The 14,947-nt window shown below is 38.5% G+C and overlaps 1 long non-coding RNA gene across 2 annotated transcripts; it reads right to left on the bottom strand.

Annotated features, from left to right (window-relative positions):
* Positions 1 to 9,177: 9,177 nt before the first annotated feature.
* Positions 9,178 to 14,384, bottom strand: LOC149647043 (uncharacterized). Of its 2 annotated transcripts, XR_016371862.1 has the most exons (4): positions 14,121 to 14,371; positions 14,005 to 14,053; positions 9,645 to 13,934; positions 9,178 to 9,584 (listed from the first exon to the last, which is right to left on the bottom strand). It is a non-coding gene; the product is annotated as an uncharacterized LOC149647043 (long non-coding RNA). The 2 variants fall into 2 exon arrangements; XR_016371863.1 differs by lacking the exon at positions 9,178 to 9,584 and having other exon boundaries at positions 10,599 to 13,934; positions 14,121 to 14,384.
* Positions 14,385 to 14,947: the final 563 nt, after the last annotated feature.

Here is a 14,947-nt window from a genome sequence, read left to right as displayed (position 1 = left end):
CACAAGAGTCGGTTCTCGAAAACATGAACTAATTAAAGGGATACTTTCTTTTAATTTCATTGCAATAAATCCCTAGAAGGTTAATTTATTTCGATAGATAGACAAATAAGGATTCTGAAAATATATATGTTTTTATATTTTAGTTTAATTAATGATTTTTAAATTACTATTAAAAGATCCAAAATGCTCTTGTTTTGCGATCATGAGGACACCTGGTGACACAGAGTCGAACAACCGAAAAACGTTACTTGTTCGTCTCTACCAATTTCGACGTCATAAGTCTCTTAGGCTCCGTAGTGTTTTTCCTACTGGTAGGGGGATTCATTCTGTGAGCGCAGTATGATACAGATTGACGGGAGTAACAGAGGCTCGAATTGGTATGGCTGCACACCAAATTCTTCTACTTCAGAAGAACTACCCTCAGATTCGTTTATTATAAATTGTTCCGAATTTTCTGAATCCAAAGAATCAGAGTTCGAACTTTCATCCTCAGATTCAGGACCGGAATGATCAGAAATACATTCTCGTCTGACATTCTTAAGCATATAAGCAGACGACGATTCACCAGGCAAGCTGACCTAGATTCTCGTTCCTACTACTTTTTACTCCTAAAACGACAGTTATCATTCCAACTACTACCAACCAATCAGAGACCGAACTTTACCTACGTAGGTAGTGGGTTGAAAATGGTGGCCGATTTTAAATCTGGTGTTCAAAATTTTAATTTTTATTCACGTTTATTTTAATTAATAAATTTTTCTCGCGACTTCTACTGACCCCCATGTTTTTAGGGGTGGTTAATTTATAGAAAACCAATGTTAGTTTGACCAACTCAGATAAATCTGAATCTATCCCTTTAATGTATTGAAAAGAAGTGTTTAGTTATCTGAACTAAATTATATTTTTGTCTTTATTAAAATGTCACAAAATGGATGTATATTTTTTATTATTACATATTAATATCTGGGGTACTTGAAACCACTATATTCTTCAGATGGGAAGGCTTGCCTAATTTTATGAACAGCGCAACTAGGAATAACTCTCCTACGAAACCTTCCTAATTTCCCCCATACATTCATGGTAAATTGTCTATAAGCGCAATATCTCCATTTCCTATTTGGGAAAATCTCATTTGAATTAGTTTTCATAATAGAGGCTGCCTTTGTTAAAAACTTTACTCGTGAACTTCATGATTTCCTCTATCATTTGTCTCTCGTATGTATAGAAGGACAGCTGTGTCCAGAACATGCCAATTTAAGCAGACTGGCTCAAAAAATGGGAGGGTTATCACGCATTGATAGGGTCCATGCTTGTCCTATCTTTGTAATGTCTTTGCAACATACACTTTCTACACCAGTAAGCATAGCCACACAATTATTGCAAGTACACCTATTATATGATCGGATCAAATAATTAACTAACATAAAGCCTTAGGCAATAGGCACAAGTTTCTAAGAGAAGCGTTATGCTTTGTCATAGTTGTATAATTTTTATTTAATAATTTACTAACCAAAGTATATTTCCCACTCTTTCGGGATTAACATCATTGTTTATTTCCTCATCTCCACTTTCATCATCATCATCGTTATTTAAAAGATGTCCATAATCAATCATCAAAGGTTCATTTTGATACGGTTCGACGATGTTATTAGGGAAATTCATTTCGTATTTGAAATTGATTCAGACAGCATAGCAGACTACCAAATATTCTCTTCTCTCGGAAATTTTCGCGGCTCGCGCCTAAACCTCACGGGGTTGGCTGATTTGGCTCGGTCCCCAAAGACACTTTCATTGGCCGGTAGGTAACTGTGCTAAAATCGATACCCATTGCTAAGCCTAACAATTTTTCAAAAATTAAATAATCGTTGAAAAAATTATTTGAAACATCGGAAAAAATTTTTTTAATGCATATTTAATTAAATAGAATCAGGAAAAAATTAAATATGGCACTAAAATTTTCAGCTGATAGTCTCCCTTTAAGGCAGTCGGCAGTCGCATTCACAGTCAGTCGGGATGTAGTCGTCACCGTTGCTGAACCGCGTGGTTCAGACACTTCTTTATAATTTATGTTAAATTTTTGTTAATAAAAGTTCAAAGAGTTCTTATTATAATTTAAGATAAGGTTAACAGTTAGTCTCCAACCAAGGACCTCAATAGCGGCACAACCAAGAAAGAACCTGGGTAATATGCTTTTATCACTTATTGTTGTGACTACGGTCCTCCTTTATAAGGATTGACTGAACGCCTTGTAAACGGACGTCGAATCCGTTACAATTACATTACATAGGGAACTTCTTCCTTTAAAAATAATTTATTCTATTATTGCTTTGAATTTTTAAAATCAGCTCATAACCCAATTTTAAAGTATATTAATGAAATAAATTAGCGACTAGACTGACGAACGCTTTATAACTAGCTGGCGTTATAACACAATAAACATTATTATTATACATGCACAACATTAATAAACTTGATAAGCAATAGAAATTATGGAAAATGTCTCACTAAAATACCAGAAATTCTAGGAGAGCGGTAGCTCTCATAGATAAGACTTGATACTGCCTATAATGTATAAAGATGGTTTTTTGACAAGGTCTGTATATGCGCAAAAAATTGATTGGCCGTAACATTTTTCGTATTTTGTTTGCTGCTTTGAAAAAAAATCCTCTGAACTAAAATTCGGGCCCTAAAAGTGTGGTTTAAATTTCGAAGAGATTCTTGTAATAGTTTTTCTTATAAAAAATAAAGTTGCAAAGGGTGGTTTTACAATCCTTAAAATGAATCCTACATTTGGTTAAAAATACTATATTCTTCCAAGGAGTACTATATTCCTCCTTGTCTGAATTAAAAACTTTTGATTAAAAGTTCTGTAAAGAAATCGGCGGACGTTTGAATTTTTTTGGAAAAAGTCGTTTTTGACGTTACAACCCCCGAAGGTAAGTAAAAAGAAAGTCATTCATTCCTCGAAAATAGTGTTATGAATAACATTGTCCCAGAACCAGCCCTTCTCCCCTACTGTAATATTTAAGTTTTTCCAACTGGTTTTCTGTGTACATTCAAATCGAAACGAAGCCCGAATTGAATGATCAAGCAAATACGACATATTTACGAAGTTTAAACGAATCAATTGATGCTATTCAAATTGAAACGGAACCAACGTTAGATTTCGACCCAATTTGTGCACAGTTGTGGAATAGATAAGAAACAATGCCATTATCTCAAGACTCGAGTGATTTGATTAGCGCTTACATCTAAGTTACTACGGGAATTATAATGCAAAGCGTGTCATCCGACCTCGGTGTTACAACAGAAAATGCGACTTCTAAACAGAATACCCTGGCACTTTTCGCAATGGAAAGTGACACTAGCAAAGTATCCATACCAAAAGCAAACGAGTGTAAAAGTGTTTCCCAGAAAAGTGGCACGGAGATGGCAACAATACAAAAAAATTAAGCCGAGAGGTCGTGGTCCCCATAGCAATGATAGAAAGCTGAGTCGTTGCGGTCGCCCTCGCAAATACAGCAAGTAAAAAGTTTTCCCTCTCAATGAAATAATACCAAATGCGAAAGGGTCAGGCCGGGTTGTCGCCCTAGTTGCAAAAACACAATACCAAAAGCTATCACCGAAAAATGTTTGCCAGATACGCGACCTTCCCGATTAACACGAGAAATGAAGAGAAGAACTCCGTGTCGTTGCGAATTTGAAATCGCTCAACCGTTTGAGTTGTCCAAAAAAGCGGCGGCCATTTTAGATCTAAATTTTACGCTCTATCGAATGGTGTGCTTGATTTTGCTCTAAAATTATTTTTGACCTTATTCACTTACACCGAAATTGTACCCAGACTCTCCTCTTCGATTGAGGCACCAAGCTAAAAACACTTGCTCCGAGTAGCACGTCAATAATAGTAAATAGTAGTTTTGAAGATTCAAAGGCTCATTTTCAAAGCCACATTTTTTTTGAAATAGTGGAAGTTTGTCCTAATAACCAACCTCAATTGAAAGCGTGCATCTAAACTGCTGCGCTGTAATTCCATTTTTTTCAAAACTTTTTTAGGTCTGCTCTTCTCCAAGTTAATAAAAGTTAACTCTACGAAATGTTCTAGTGATGGAAGAGAATCGAGCAACTGTTTTTTGTGAGGTATAGTTTTTGGGCAAAGCTACTTCTATTAGCTCAATTATATCTTCCGTTTTAATGCTCATTTGAGCACGTGTCTGAACTCAGCGTCTTTACAACGTAAATATCTATAGTCAGTAACCCGGGTTTTAAACGCGTTTTAATTGTTTTAAGGTTTAAGCATTATGTATCCCTCCGCTATGGCCCCGCCTTATTTGTCTGTAATTTCTACCGCTAGAGGCGCTATTTCTTTTTGTTCTGACGTCACAGTGTCGTCTGCTTTATGACAAGTTCTCTTTAAGGATTTGACCTAATTGGCATACTTATCGAAGATAACTTATGAACTTATTGTATCGCGTTTGGAAATCCAAAATTATTCACAATGTTTCTACCATTCTTTATTTAGGCTAACCGTAAATTTTCTAGCTACAGAAATTCGTATATATTTTCATTACACGCTATCTCTCGTGCATCGGACCAAAAACATTTCCAACTGTGAAGTCCAAGCGGAGCCTCCGAGATATCTAGGCCCATGCATGTCGATTTTTACGTGGGGAAATATCCAGTTTCATAGAGGAAATATTTTTACCCTTTGTGTGTACGAGGTGGCGCTTTAATGACCGTTGCGACCGGGGTCTTCCATAAATTATCGATGACATTTTAGGGGCCAATTATAAAACTTTTATGAAAGAGAAAGGTTTCACCTTTAAATTAACGTAATTTTTTAGGGGCTATTCACTTTTTATTGAATCTATTGGTTAGATTGTATTTACAAAAAAGTAATTTTGAGATTTTAACATCGTTGTTTTTTAGTAAAACAAAACTTCTTGAAGTTGCTAATTCACAGTTTCATATACCATTAGAGGATTTTTTACCCCTTCAAAACCTTTCATTTTTTTAACCTAAACATTTTTATCCTTTACTTATTTGGAATGATTGTTTAATAAAGGTCTTCGGAAATTTTCAAAAACATTTTTTAACTATCCGCGACCTCGGCTTCACCTCTCTACGTCTATACCTTGCCCTAATATTGTAGCAGTCGACGGGGTCATGAGGCTGAACTTGTTTATTTTACGGTGCTGAAAGCGCCACCAAGCGGGAAAACACGGCGATCTAAATTAGTCAAAAAAATATTCTCGCTTCGCTACATGCATGGGCCTAGATATCTCGGAGGCTCCGGCCCAAGCCACCACTTCTAGATCAACTACATTGAATTTATCCAACTCTGCGTTAAAGTTATTTTGTTTGCGTTGATATGTGTTATGGTGTTACATGGGCCTACGTGAAGGAAAACTATCTCAAGGGGTTAAAAGTTTCATAGAAAACAAGTCCTTTTTACCTTGGGCGACGTTTATTTCCAATATAAGCAGTTATTAAGTTGATTAAGCAAAACATTGCTATACGTGCGGCATGCTCGATATCGATCAGACTCTTGGGCGTTACGCAAACTGTGAAAGGTAAACAGAAATGATAAAAGCTTCAATTTTACCAAATATTTAACAACAGCAGTTTAATCCGCGAAGTTAACGTGATAGTGCATTACCCAAACTGTTGCGAGTTTTGTTTCTTTAAATTGCCATCGTCCGATGCAAAATACTCGAAGAACAAATTCTGTAACTTAAGTTTCGAAGTATCACAGTGACTTAAAATTTCATTCTATGCGATAATTTAAACCAGCTCCTTAATACAGCATCGGAAAGTGAATTTAAAATCAACAAAAACCATGACATTATGTATGTTGGGTTACGGAGAATGATTTTCAAGCAGTCACGCCATCTAACTATTCTTGTTTCGATACAATATTACCTAACTCTATAACCAACTATTTAAGGTTATGAACGATTCACATTCTAAATGTTAGAATTTTCAAGGGCCCAAAATGGCAACGAATGATATTGAATTTCTATCTATAGCTCCTTTTTTGACAGAAGATAATTGACATTTTTAATTTATTAATAATCAGCGAGTGGTCAGTTAAAAATTAAAGAATGGAAGAAAACGAGTTTGAATTTCTTGGCAACGAGAGATTTTTTAAATACAGGTAAATATCTTTTTTTTAAAGGCGAATGTCGGGCAGAGGTTTTAATTTTTATTAAAAGAACCATAAGTTAGTAAGATACGTTGCATCGGAGCCTCCGAGATATCTAGGCCCATGCATGTAGCGAAGCGAGAATATTTTTTTGACTAATTTAGATCGCCGTGTTTTCCCGCTTGGTGGCGCTTTCAGCACCGTAAAATAAACAAGTTCAGCCTCATGACCCCGTCGACTGCTACAATATTAGGGCAAGGTATAGACGTAGAGAGGTGAAGCCGAGGTCGCGGATAGTTAAAAAATGTTTTTGAAAATTTCCGAAGACCTTTATTAAACAATCATTCCAAATAAGTAAAGGATAAAAATGTTAAGGTTAAAAAAATGAAAGGTTTTGAAGGGGTAAAAAATCCTCTAGTGGTATATGAAACTGTGAATTAGCAACTTGAAGAAGTTTTGTTTTACTAAAAAACAACGATGTTAAAATCTCAAAATTACTTTTTTGTAAATACAATCTAACCAATAGATTCAATAAAAAGTGAATAGCCCCTAAAAAATTACGTTAATTTAAAGGTGAAACCTTTCTCTTTCATAAAAGTTTTATAATTGGCCCCTAAAATGTCATCGATAATTTATGGAAGACCCCGGTCGCAACGGTCATTAAAGCGCCACCTCGTACACACAAAGGGTAAAAATATTTCCTCTATGAAACCAAAAGTAAATAGATATCAAAAAGTTAATAGCTTTAAGTCAATCATACCTTCCCGCCTGCATGCTATGTAAAATGAGTATCGAGTATCACGTGGCTTGCTTGTAACCAATAGGATGTTCGCATAACGTCATAGAAGCGATAAGAGATATTGGAAAGCAGTACAAATTACTGAGCATCATGGGAGTAAATTTAGGGAAATATCATTGGTAGCCGCGCTTACGTGATGGAAAATGGCGCCGTAGTAGTGCGGGTAATTGCTGAATTATGGTAAATTATATTAAAATACGAAAGTCTAAAACTGTAATTAGTTTCATAATGCCGCGTAAAAAACGATTTTAGTTTCGCCTTCGGTATCGACCCAGTGCAATTTTTATCTGAAACCTACGAATAATACCGCATACTCTTCCATCATGTTGCAAAGTTATGCAAACAAAAGTTTTCAAACGTCCTTGGCTCTCCCAACATTGCAGTATTGTTTTACGTTCATCTTTTTGTTTCACGAATTCGTCATAATCATATTCCTTATCCATTTTTCATATTACTATTTTATCACATTCATAGGCAATCACATGTAGTCTTCACAGATTTTGTACTAGGCCTAGGCTATACTGTTACAGTCTCACAGCAGACAGCTGATTGAAATTACCTTTAGAACGCATGCGCGTCGATTAAACCTTCAACAACCCGCACTACTTTGTCTGAGCGGCGCGACACTAGATACGTTAGGTACATGTCAAGTGGTTCGCTAGGTGCTACGCCATTTGTGCGCTGCCGCGGAATAGGAGCGGGAATCTCAACTTTCATAACGCGCCCATGCCGGTGAGATATTAACTTCTTGTTTATAATCTATTTACTTCTGATGAAACTGGATATTTCCCCACGTAAAAATCGACATGCATGGGCCTAGATATCTCGGAGGCTCCGGTTGCATAAGTTTGTCACTGGATACTGAGAGCTTGTCATGAAGAGACGTAGGTGAAACGTCATAGATTCTCGTAAAACGACGCCTGGTGAGACGTTGTCAATGACTAGATAGAACTAGATGGAGAGCAAAACCGAGTGTAGTCAATTCTCGCGTCGTTTTCGAACTAGCTCAGTAAGTCTCTAGTCTCTAGCATTACGAAGTGGGTAGTGTCATTCTTATGGAACATATCTAATAAACTCATGAAAAACATATAAAGATTTTTCATATTAGAACCATGTATCCATAAAGACGATACGAGCAATTACATTTTCTAATAGCACCCTACGACCGGAAAGCTCGGAAGGCAAATTAGCGGTATCGTTCGTTAGTCGTTATAATATATTCAACCTTTTAAAGCTCAAGCTTCGAAAATTTTCGAGTCATTTAATAAGTCTTCAACTAAATATAATAACAATTTTTTAATTTGAACAGAAAAATAGCTCCGCGAATAATAGTAGACTCGAAAACTACACTAAGCCTTGGCTAGGTATCGGCGGATACGCGGTCGCGGTATCCCGATTCCCGAACCGCCGGTGGCTGGGTTCGCCGTAGCCGCGAGAACAGAAAAAAAACCTCGTAAAAAAACAGACACACGGCGTCTTAAATAGTCCAAGCAAAAGCTACTCCGAAGTAATCTTTGGTATTGTGAATAGTATTATCTAAAGAATATTTTAGACACCCTACTCAGTCTTAATAGTAGTTCCCTAGTTTATGTACCTGGAAAATCTGTTCTTAAGGCGGAAGGATCGCAAGGATCCGAAGGAGCCGCGTTACCGAATTATGTTCCTCCGCGTAAGGGGAGGTAAAGCGACAACCCCGACCACTACTACTACTACCACGCTCGGGTCAAACTAAGAGCCTCATCGTATACTACGATGTGGCTAAAAAATCAATGAAACAAGATGAACAAGCCCAAGCTTCAGCCACATCGTTTACGTGCTCTCGCTACACCTACTGCAATAAATAGGGGGTTTAATTTTTCAATGGCTACTTGGGAACGTGAATCACATGTTGCCAACGCTAATTTAATTACTACCACTACTACTCCGGTAAAAGTATTAGTCCCATCTAACCTTGTATAGCTAAGAAGAAACCAAGAGATCTACGGGCAAAATTTCTAAAGCGAGCTTCTATACTATCTCTGCGACCCTCTATCAACAAGCAATTGTAGATGAGGCAGTTTAGTATCAGACTGCACATTGCTGGTGATAACGTCATGGATTTATTTAGCATTAACCTAGGTTATACGGGGAATTTTAATTTTTCCGTTGTAATTTTTTACATTCCATGAAACCTGGTTTTATGGATAAATATGATTTTTTTCCAGCCGGTTTTTGGGGTAACCTCTTTTATCCCCCAATACTATCCGTGGATTGAACCACTTAGCTTCTTGATTAAAACCGGAGAAATTAATGGTTCGAATTTTAATCTAATTAGCATATTAAAATGATGTTTATTCATTAATTCATTATTCACTCTATGTCACGGAGAGGTTCTAATTTCAACGTGTCTGTCTGTCTGTTGTTACACCCCAGGGGACCGCGTTCGTAGTTGGCAAATCGGAGCAAATGTCTTCTCAATTTCCGAACCGGAAATTTGTATTCCACTTAGAATGGCTATTACTCCATTGTCTGTCTAACACCGCCATCCTCTGGTCATTTATCCATCCCACAAGAACACCAGACTGTAGTTATTGGCTTCTATCCACCACCATCATCCGGTCTTTTGTCCATCCCACTTGGACACCAGTCAGCACTTACTGGCTTCTAAACACCACAATCATCTGGTCTTTTGTCCATCCTACATAAAGGCCAATCAGTACTTACTGGCTTCTAAACACCACCATCTTTTGTCCATCCCACATGGACACCAGTCTGTACATACTGGCTTCTATCTCCATCATCATCCTTAAAGGGGAACTCTGCTCGGTTGGCGCCCCTTTAGTGAAACTTTCCTGTGTAGCTCCAAACGCCGAGAAAATGTGCTGCCGCCTAGGCGAAAAAGCTTGCAACTCCGTTTATTTCTAACGAATTTTCTACTCCCCCCTTTCCCCCATCCGTTACCGCACCAACGACGAAGCCACGCTTCCTCTAGGTTCGCCAAACCCCCCTCCCCATGGATGATGCCCGCGCCACGTGACCGTTGATGGTAGGGATAGCTTAAGAATGTTAAACGGGGGGACGAAAAACGCCAGACTGGGTTTTCTTTTTGCCCCTATATAGAGTAGTGGCACTCCATGTCAATTTCTCATAGAGCGTAACGTAGCCAAAGGCAGGGAGGTGCCATTACTCTATAGTCTTACTGCCATGATTATCCTGGGGACTGCGGTACCAAGAAGGGGTTCGGAGTTTTAAGAGGGCAGAGGTTTAAACTGAAACCCCCTAACATTGCAATACTATTAAGTTTTTTCTCTGTAAGAAGGAGGTACCTCCCCCCCCTTTTTTTTTCAAATAAGGGCAGGGTAGCTTCGACCACCTGAATAGTTTGACAACCAATCACCTATAGTTGATTCCTTTATTCCCTTTTCCCAATGCCATACACACGCCTTTCAATCCATTTTCTCACTCTCTATGTGCTAATGGCTAGTAGCTATGAATAGAAAGGTCTTTTATAAAGATTCACTATTTTTTTCGATTCGATATTTTCAACTTAAAATGAAACTATGGAGACCAATATCTATACTCCTGTTTACCCGCACTTGAGAAACCGTACTTGCCATTATATATTGGCTAATGCTCCTCAACTTTTACAATACCGTCAAGTGAGGTTGAACAAGAGTATATAATGAGCATTTTTATTTATTTCTTGGAAAAACTGAAAAAGTACATTGGTTTGAACGTTCTTCAAACGAAAGGGACGTGATCCTTCTTTATATCCTGTGAACACCTGACGTGAAATGATTTGGTTATCCCGATCTAATTCCTTATATCGTGTGATAATTGCGAAGTGTTTCGAACATACTTCTTTCTGAAATGAAATGACTCGTTAATCGCTTTACAATTACCTTTGCCATGTGTAATTGGCGAGTTGTTCTGGGTACAAGTGGCGATTAAATAATGTTATAATCACTGCAGTAACCATAATAGTGAGTAGCCCCTCGACGAGACTGAATTCTATCTCCATTTCTTCGGTGACCACATTCCAATGCACCTAAACATTTCTTTTATCTCCTTTTAAAGGGAGCCACCGGAGGGTATGCTAGCCAGTCTGCCTATTCGTTTCAAATTTCGACGCTGCACTTTTGTGGCGCTGAATCTGCACGTCCAACTTTGTTTCAGTTTTCTGTGGGAGAAGCCTGGTTCTAGGTGGCCATGCGGGGATACTTTCTATTCACTCCCCTCGTAGCTAGAAGAGGGCTCGGAAATCCGCGGGAGGGAAATGCAAACCCTCCGATGGCTCCCTTTAAAATAATGAACGAATGAACTTGTACTCAATTACCCTCCCGAAATTAACACCATCCGCCAAGACTGAGAAATGGTTATTAGCTTTCTTTGGTCGTCTGATCTTTTGACGTTTGAGTCAGGAAGAAATTACGGTTGAGGGTTGATAGAAAATTATTATTTATTGTTAAGGCGTTAACATTAGGAATGAGCGAGATATCGTACATCCGTACATTACGAGAGCAGATACGCGAACGCGCGAAATATCCCGACAACGTGCTTTGATGGGGATGCAAAAAGCTGAAAAACTGGTTTTGGGGCTAGTCCCCTCGTACCTACTCTAGAGACGGTTTCGCCCTCTACCTTCGTTGCTTTTGGCGGGCGTTACAAACTCGTACAAAATATATAACGAAAACAAAATATAGTAAAAGTATACGAAAACGTTAATATGGTATACATTCATGGATCTGGAGGGAATTCTTAGAACCCAAACAAAAATAAAACCACATTTCTGGTTTACAGACCCCCTTTACCTACAAACTATAGAAAATTTCGGAATATAAATACTGAGTAACCAACCCACAAGGGAGAGGCGGCCATTGGGGTATTCTCCCTCGCGCCAAGAAGAGACGCCAGAATGAGCCCGAGTTCACTGCTCGCGGGAGGCTAGCCAACTTGCACTGAATCTAGCGGGGTTTCTTGGCGCCAAGGAGGATACCGCAATGGTACCGTATTTAATTTCCGAAATGGTCTATACGGTAGGTAGGAAGGCGGATTTATAAGAGAGGAGGTTCAGAGTCAGACAAAATGCACGTAGTCCGCAGTTCATAAAATTACACTGTGGCGTTCCCCAGTTACCATGATTACCACGACCCCCTCACGGCAAGAGAGCGTACGTTCTCGCCCATGCGTTCAAGCCCCCTCTTTCTAGCCTCATCAGCTTGTTTATAATTTTGAATATTCCTCGTTTGCAAGAACGATCACGTGACGTGCGCCTTTACCAACGGCTTACGCGCCGATGCATGTTTTTATTTCCACATTTCCAAAACGAGTCTTCTCTCTTATTCATCCTCCTTGCTTTTAGCGAGCAGGCACAAAAATTTTCCAACACCATCACACCCTTACCCCACTGAAAGTAACGAAGCAAGTACCAGTCCATACTACCCCTTAATGCCAATAAGGATGAATACATACATCTCCTTTGCTAATTACCACCTGGTATTATCTATCATTCGATGTTGCTAACAAAGACCAAAATTATTTTGCAATGTGCTAAGGTTGTACAATACCCAACAATGGTCTAAGGCTGTGCAGTGCATGACGCATAAGTTTTTTCTCCTTTCCTAAATCGTAGAAAATGTCTTTAGCCTACCTATTCTCTCCCAAACCTGTCTCGATTTATAGATACAATAGTTTGAAGCGCTACACCCTTTCCCTATTGAAGCTGCCAGTTTAACAGCTCTATGATTAGACACGGTTATACGAGAAAGAATCACAACATTGTATAGAAAACCCTAGTTGCTAAAGGCTTGTCTATTTACATGTACAGGTACACAAACTGGTTCTGATGTTGTAAGACTGAAGTCAGGCCCGATATAGAGTAATGGCAGTACTACCTATGCAAACGGCATACCTCCTATCTCTTAGCTCAGTGTCATGCCCCTACTGGGCGCGTACAGTATCCTCTCTTACAAAAGCGCGCCCAGAGGGAGGGATACACGGTTTTCACCCCTCTCTACCACCATTAGTCTATACACTGTATCCTTAAAAAGTTTTTATAAATACGAAGTTTGAAAAAAATATTCTAACTATTGCGACTGTCCACTTAAAATATCGCGAGTGTCCACTTAAAATATCGCGAGCGTCCATTTAAAATATCGCGAGCGTCCATTTAAAATATCGCGAGTGTCCATTTAAAATATCGCGAGCGTCCATTTAAAATATCGCGAGCGGCCATTTAAAATATCGCGAGCGTCCATTTAAAATATCGCGAGTGTCCATTTAAAATATCGCGAGTGTCCATTTAAAATATTGCGAGCGTCCATTTAAAATATCGCGAGCGTTCATTTAAAATATCGCGAGCGTCCATTTAAAATATCGCGAGCGTCCATTTAAAATATCGCGAGCGTCCATTTAAAATATCGCGAGCGTCCATTTAAAATATCGCGAGTGTCCATTTAAAATATCGCGAGTGTCCATTTAAAATATCGCGAGCGGCCATTTAAAATATCGCGAGCGTCAATTTAAAATATCGCGAGTGTCCATTTAAAATATCGCGAGCGTCCATTTAAAATATCGCGAGTGTCCATTTAAAATATCGCGAGCGTCCATTTAAAATATCGCGAGCGTCCATTTAAATTATCGCGAGCGTCCATTTAAATTATCGCGAGCGTCCATTTAAAATATCGCGAGCGTCCATTTAAAATATCGCGAGCGTCCATTTAAAATATCGCGAGCGTCCATTTAAAATATCGCGAGCGTCCATTTAAATTTTGCCAAGCGTCCAGTAACCCAGTTCAATTTCATTTTGGTTCTCCCAGTGTTACTAAGCCAAGAGGCTGCAGGGAGAAAGGCTACAGTTCAGTTTGACCATCTTGGCTTACGTAGAATGCCTCACAATCAAAACATGGCACTGAAGATAAAGCTGAGAGAGGGAGCAACTTCTCCCACCTCAATAATTTCAAACATTATTCACACGTCCTGTTAAATTATCAGTAACGTCCTGGTGTATACGTACTATATAAAAGTCACAAAATGTTTAGTCACTAATCTTTTAGAATGGTCAAACTTAACATTCAATTTTTACCTCATTTTATTTTTGATGTTCATTACCAAACACCACTAAAATAATTTTCCTGATAAAACAAAGCATGAATTAAAACCAGGCACGGATATAGTTTTGATGCTTTTATTAATAGTTACCTATCATCTTCATATAAAACAGTTTCGAACACAATTGACTTCATGCGATATGAAGAAAGCTCAATTCGTTTCTTACTAACCGTCTTTCTGAAATCCCGTCCCTAAGAAAGATACCTAACCGATCGCTAAACGCGCCCGGCCCCAAGCCCCCAACCAAACCAAGTCGAATGATTTCACAGGTGCGCGCGCAGAAATTAGGGAGGGAAAAAATGCCTTCCATCTCTGCTTTTTCCCCCGGCTACATATTTTGTATAGGGGACTTTTTGAAAAGGCCTATTCCGCGAATTTCCCCTCTCCTATGACCATGAATTTATTTATTAACATGAATATATATCTGCATTGACTAGTTAAACTACATATTCAGGGATGGGAGGGGCTTAGTTTGAGTGACGTCAGAGGATTTCTGTCGGTTTGTTTTTAAAGCTAAAGCTCTTGTCACGCGGAAGGCTAATTATGCTTGTAAATTGATCAACTACCGAATTAATTTAACTCCAACAGCAGGGAAAAACCAGCATCATCAATTCTCACGATTTAAAATGTTAGTAGTTTACTTTCAACCGTTACATTAATTTTCATAATGGCCAAGGCTTAGCACTTTACCAACAGTTTTCAGTTTCAGATTAGGAAAAACATTGCAGGCACTTTTTATAATTTCCTTTAAAAGATCACTATCACTTTCGGACATCGTGTTGAGATATTTATTCACGTATTGGCGATCATGTTTAATATTCAGTTGACGCAGTTTGGTGAACCTAACCGAAAATTGTATCCCTCATACAATTTTGTTAAACTGGTCGTCTGCTGTTCGAACTTCCAGGTGTCTCGAT

The sequence above is a fragment of the Phalangium opilio genome, unplaced genomic scaffold (assembly GCF_054372755.1).
Source record: "Phalangium opilio isolate 3A_F unplaced genomic scaffold, DU_Popi_V2 ptg000089l_1, whole genome shotgun sequence".
Lineage (NCBI taxonomy): Eukaryota > Metazoa > Arthropoda > Arachnida > Opiliones > Phalangiidae > Phalangium > Phalangium opilio.
Note: the sequence above shows the minus strand (reverse complement) of the source record. Positions and strands in the feature narration are given on the sequence as shown.